The sequence below is a fragment of the Etheostoma cragini genome, chromosome 18, assembly GCF_013103735.1.
Source record: "Etheostoma cragini isolate CJK2018 chromosome 18, CSU_Ecrag_1.0, whole genome shotgun sequence".
Lineage (NCBI taxonomy): Eukaryota > Metazoa > Chordata > Actinopteri > Perciformes > Percidae > Etheostoma > Etheostoma cragini.
Genome location: NC_048424.1, coordinates 4,131,903 through 4,137,588, shown reverse-complemented (window position 1 = coordinate 4,137,588; position 5,686 = coordinate 4,131,903). Strand labels below are relative to the sequence as shown.

Genomic DNA, 5,686 nt, shown 5'->3' with positions numbered 1-5,686 from the left:
CTTCATTTAATTATTTAGTTTAATTGCTTTTTATTGCGCAGCTATTATTTTTTACTTATGTTATAGTATTAGGTTTTTTTAGTATTTTTGTATTTTTCTGTGTAACACTTTGGTCAACCTTGGTCGTTTTGAAATCCATAACAAATAAAGTTGAATTGGATTCTTTTTGACCAGGGTAGCAAGAGAAGTTAACCCTTTAATTTAAGGTCTATGGGATGCACTTCCTGTCTAGCTATTGGTCTGGATTTACCCTGCAGAGATCTGAGGAGCAGTTAACCATGGTCCTCAGCACAAAGACAGAGGACGGGGACGGGACATCCGGGCGGAAAGTCATGCATGGGATGGAATTTTGAAATTTGAGGATTACCGGCTGGTATTAGAGTCAGGAATTATTTAAACATGCACATGTAACCCAATCTAACCAAATCATAACATAAAACACGGCTCTCAAAATGTTTTCTCATGACTTTATTTTCATGGTATCATGAAATAGTGATTTTTTTCCTTGACTTAATTCTCGTTGTATCACAACTGTGTCAGAATGTAACTTTTCTTTTGTGAAATTTAAACTTCTCTCTCAAATTACAACTTTTTGCTCAAAAAACCCTTAAGAGTTAAATATCTTTGAGTTGTTTTTAATAACTTTATCTGTCGCTGTCCTGAAATATTAAATGCCAGATTTTAAAAGACTCCTTTATCTAATAAAATACTTTATTTTTTTAGCTCTGTATAAAATGATCTACACATTTGATCGTTTGTTAAATAAAATCCTAAAAACTCACCCAGACCAGGGTGAAAATGCTAAAAAACACGGTCTATTTCAGCGCTTAAAGACAGATCTTTGGCTTAGAAAACAGCAATAATTTAGAATTAAAACGTCCGAGCCTTTCTCCTCCCGAGGCTGTGTAACTGAAATGTTTTCCATCTCTCAGACACACAAATCATCCGAGATCACCCGCCAACACGAAGGTCGCAGGTTCAACCACCTCCCTGGGTGCCGTCAGCCAAATGTTAAAAACAGCAGCAGTCCTATCTTTGCACTTCATCATTACATGGACTTAATACACACACACACACTCTTTATATATCTGATGCATAATCGACTCCTGCTCCTTTGGCTCAGGTCTGGTGTTTGAGTGCGTGGCGGCTTCTTTTTTCCCAGAATGCAGCTCTGAATCTCTTCAATTGTTTGTCAGTCTTCCTCTTCGTCAGTGCATTTTCCTCTCTGGGGGAGAAAAAGAGGAAATGTTTGAGTGCATTCTTTAAGTCCTTACTGTAAATTTTTGTCTGTGTCTGTGAATGTGTGTGTGTGTGTGTGTGTGTGTGTGTGTGTGTGTGTGGACCAGGTATTGCTACATTTGTGGGGACCAAAAACTGTGAAAACAGTATACTTATGGGGACCTGACAGCTTTGTGGGGACAAAATGCTGGTCCCCATACCGTTAAAGGGCTTTTTGAGGACTAAGACTTGGTTCTAGGAGTAGGGTTAGAGTTAGGTCATGGTTAGGGTGAGGGTTAGGCATTTAGGTTTGATGGTTAAGGTTAGGGTAAGGGGCTAGGGAACGCATTATGTCAATGACTGGTCCCCACAAAGATAGCCAGACACGACTGTGTGTTTGTGTGTGTGTGTGTGTGTGTGTGTGTGTGTGTGTATGCATCTCTGTGTCCTTACTGTGTCTGAGTCTGCACGGAGCAGAAGTGCCCACACTCGGCGTCCTGTGTGCGTGTGCAGAGGCAGCGGCTGAGTTCCCGCCTCAGTCGGACCGAACCAAATCCGTACGGGACAACATGGCTGCAACACAGAAAATATTAAAGTCAGCGTTTAATTTTAACAAGTTTCCAACAAAATAAAGCGCAAATTGTCACAGGATTTACATAAAATGAAATGCTAAATAATATACTGGAGGCATTGGAGGCGTTAATGTGAGCAAGGTTACAGTGGCCTCTTTGAGGGAGCAGAAACTCATACGTCTTCTTCGATCTAGTTTTACATGCATGTGTGCACGTGTGTGTGTATGTTTGTGTATATATGTTTGTGTATGTGTGTGTGTGTCCTTTTCTACATGTCATTGCCCCTCTCTCAACCCTTTCATGTCTTAATCTGTTCTGTCAAAAATAAAGGCCCCAAAAAAGTCATCTTTAAAAATGATGACTTTTGACAAAGCAGTCAGGACCCTACATTTACTTACATTATAATTTAGTTTTATTGCTTTTTATTGCCCAGCTATTATTTTTACTCATATTATAATGTTATGTTATGTTGTATTTTTGTATTTTTCTGCACAGCAGGTTCCACTTTGGTTGTTTTAAAGCGCTTAACAAATAAAGTTGGATTGGTTGGTCTTGTGTCAGATCATTGTGTTCATGTTTTCATGGGCCAGTTTCAGTCGTGTTCTCTGCTGGTTTTTTGTCCTTGGAATTTCAGTTCTCTGGACCAAGTCTTTGCCTGCTGTACTTGGGACTCCCTCTGTTCATGTGAACTTTGTTTTATAACAACAATAGTAATAATAATGTAAACTTAATTAATCCTTCAAGGGGAAATGACAATGTCTTCACTCTGTTGTCATTACACACAGGGCTGAACTACACACACATGCTCAGTACCTATACATGCACTGATGGAGAGATGTTGGGGGGGTGCAGTGTCTTTCTCAAGAGCCCCTCGGCAGTGCCCAGGAGCCACCATACCATACTTTGAAACAGACTTAGTGCTTTTTGACTCTACTGTGGCTGCCAACGAAGTAATGTTCTTTTACATTTTCGTGCAGCTGCAAGTTACCGGGTGACGCACAACATGACGTATGTCCGTTTGTAAAGTAAAGTGAAAAAGTTTCCTTTGTCTTTGCAAGAGGGACATGAACTCCTGGGTGAAAAGTCCTGTGTTTGTTTGGAACTGAACAAACTAGAATAAAACTTAATGAACCTTTTTATTGCTGCCTGAACTAACGACAGGAAAGACAGTCATCGACAGAAAAGCTTGCTAACTGAAAAGATTTCCGCACAGATCTAAGTGTGCAGATGCTTTTTCCCCCCCATTCGGTTTAATACTTTTTGGAGAAAAATGGAGATCTAATAGAAATCAAGACGCACCCAAGTGGTAGCAAATGTAATGTGCAGCCAGGATCAGTCTAGCAACTCTCCGTCTCCGTTGGCCTGGAAAAACCAAACTAGTCCGGCCAATTGCATTGTGCATAGAGTTGGTGGGGGGGCTTAAAAGGAGAATTCCAGTCGATTTTAGCTTTGTTGTTTGTACATTTGGAGTGCTATCAGTAGCGAGAAAAATGAAACCAATCGTTGCTGTCTACACCGTGTTATCCTCCTGCTAGAGTTAGCACCCAACAGGCTTAAACAGGGCAAGTTTTAAAAGTGTTTTTAGCCTCTTAACATGTTCAAAACGTCATAAAAAGTGCCTCCCCATGTGCAGTGATTCCTTCACAGTGAATCTGACTGCTGTAGATGTGACAGAAATGCATAAAATTTCTGCTAATTCAGCTCTGTTTAGTTCTTTTTCATCAAACCGCAGTTTTTGCAAGTTCCCGCAATTTCATTGCATAGAATTGCATAAAATATCACGCATATTCCATCGCATTTAAAAAAAACACATGCAGCATAATCAAAGATTTTTTGCACCAAACAATCACAAAAAAAAAATTTTCTGGAGGGACTGGATATACAGTACGTCAGACTGTGATACAATTCCATTACTCTTTAGGAGATACATTCAGTTCAGTCGGATTGAGTCTGAACATGAAGAAAATACAGAACATTATGTAAGCACATGTCAGCAGACAGGACTTCCCTGTCGCCTGCAGGGTTTAGGGTGTAGTTAGTGATGGTGGGCCCTGCCACTGCTGTTTAAAAACCTCTTTATGATGAAGGCAGGAAGATTGCATTTAACCACACGGCTATGTTTAGACTAAACCAACACTCCTAGTGAGAGGGTCCTACTGCTATACAGGCTGTTTTTGGCTCTTCTCTGGAAGCGATTTCACCTTAAAAAAAACTCTCTAGTTAATTAATTTTGAATGTGCCTTGGGCTACGTTCAGACTGCAGGCCACAGTGGCCCAGATCGGACCAGGTCAGACTTCTTCAGAAGTAGTGTGAACACTTAAATCTGGCCCACTTCCACATGAAGTCCTTAATCAGACCCAAATCAGATGTAGACCACTTCCGTATTTAGTCCTGAATCAGAACCAGGTCTGACTTAGACCACTTCCATATCTGGTTCTAAAGGAGACACAAATCAGATGTAGACCATTTCCATATGTAGTCCTGAATCAGACCGAGGTCTGACTTAGACCACTTCCATATCTGGTCCTGAATGAGACCCAAGTCAAACGTAGACCACTTCCAAATGTAGTCCCGGGATCAGACCCAGGTCTGACTTAAACCATTTCCATTCCCAGGTCTGATTTTTTTCAGTGAGGCCGCAGTCTGAACACCAAGGCGACTTTTCATCTCGTAAAAGACAGGCGCTTGGTCAGGTGCCTTTGTCGTTGTTATTGACGTTAAACGTCTCCTTTAGAGTCATACAACATGCTTTACCTAAACGCTTTGTCGGGACTATCAGCGTCCCTTTTGATACGCTCGGTCCAGACTAGTGGCGTCGAAATACGATGAAAACAATGTGAATATTAATATTAAAGTCCAATTTTAAGAAGAAAGTCATTTTACCAACTTGTGGAATTATCAGGGGTTGCGTGTGTTCAACACTACATGAAAAATACAATATATTTTATATTCACTTTACTTGAACAGTTCATCCATCTGAGAATGAAACACACACACACGCACAAAGAGAGACACAAACACACACACAAACGCGCACGCACACAGACTTGCACAGACACAGACAAACATATAGAGAGACAAAAACACACACACACGTAGAGAGAGACAGACACACACACAAACAAACACACACAGACACACGCACACACACACATTGAGAGACACAAATACGCATGTACACACACACTCACAGAGTTTTTCTTCAAAAGAGGTTTGAGGAATTTTCAGCTTTAGCTTTCCAAATTATCTCTTCACACGTTGCTCCAGGACAGATCTGGGCGTCACTCTACAGAACGCTGAGTTTGTTCTGAACATTTTGATATGAACACACACGGATCAGTTATTTACAAATACCTTAAAAAGGTGGATTTAGGATGATGTGTTAAAATGCCCTCAGAGCTCAGGCGGTTAGTGTACGCGGGTCTTCTGGGAAGGAGTTAACTGGTTACTCTCTGTGGTCGCCTTGTGGCTTTGTGTTAAAAAAAGGTAAAAACAGTTTTTTTTAAAGCAGAAAGAAACATGGCAGAAATGAGCCTTCGTTAAAAAAGGTGCTCCTCTAATTAGCCACACCACATCTAACCCTCACTCATTGCTTGTGCATACTGAACTAAAATGAAGTTAATTGTTACCAAAATGTGAAGGGAGTCTGGTTCCTATTTGCTCCTGGGCGATTTAAAAATATGAACGGCTAGAGTAGGAAATTAAACACACACACACACACACACACACACACACACACACAAACAAACACACACATAGAGAAACACATACACAAACACACACACTTGTCCCTGTTCTTCAGGTTTCCACAAGTGCAAGTGATGGAAATGGCTGTTTCACAGACACACACACACACACACACACACACACACACACACACACACACACACACACA

The 5,686-nt window shown here is 40.8% G+C and overlaps 2 long non-coding RNA genes across 2 annotated transcripts in view; both read right to left on the bottom strand.

Annotated features, from left to right (window-relative positions):
* Positions 1 to 377: 377 nt before the first annotated feature.
* LOC117961462 lies at positions 378 to 1,802 on the bottom strand. Its single transcript, XR_004660405.1, has 3 exons — positions 1,672 to 1,802; positions 811 to 1,225; positions 378 to 777 (listed from the first exon to the last, which is right to left on the bottom strand). It is a non-coding gene; the product is annotated as an uncharacterized LOC117961462 (long non-coding RNA).
* A 2,230-nt stretch (positions 1,803 to 4,032) lies between these two features.
* The window catches only part of LOC117961464, a 12,427-nt gene continuing 10,773 nt past the window's right edge, over positions 4,033 to 5,686 (bottom strand). The window contains exon 3 of the long non-coding RNA XR_004660407.1: positions 4,033 to 4,199. This is a non-coding gene — a long non-coding RNA (uncharacterized LOC117961464). The remainder of the gene's footprint in view (positions 4,200 to 5,686) is intronic.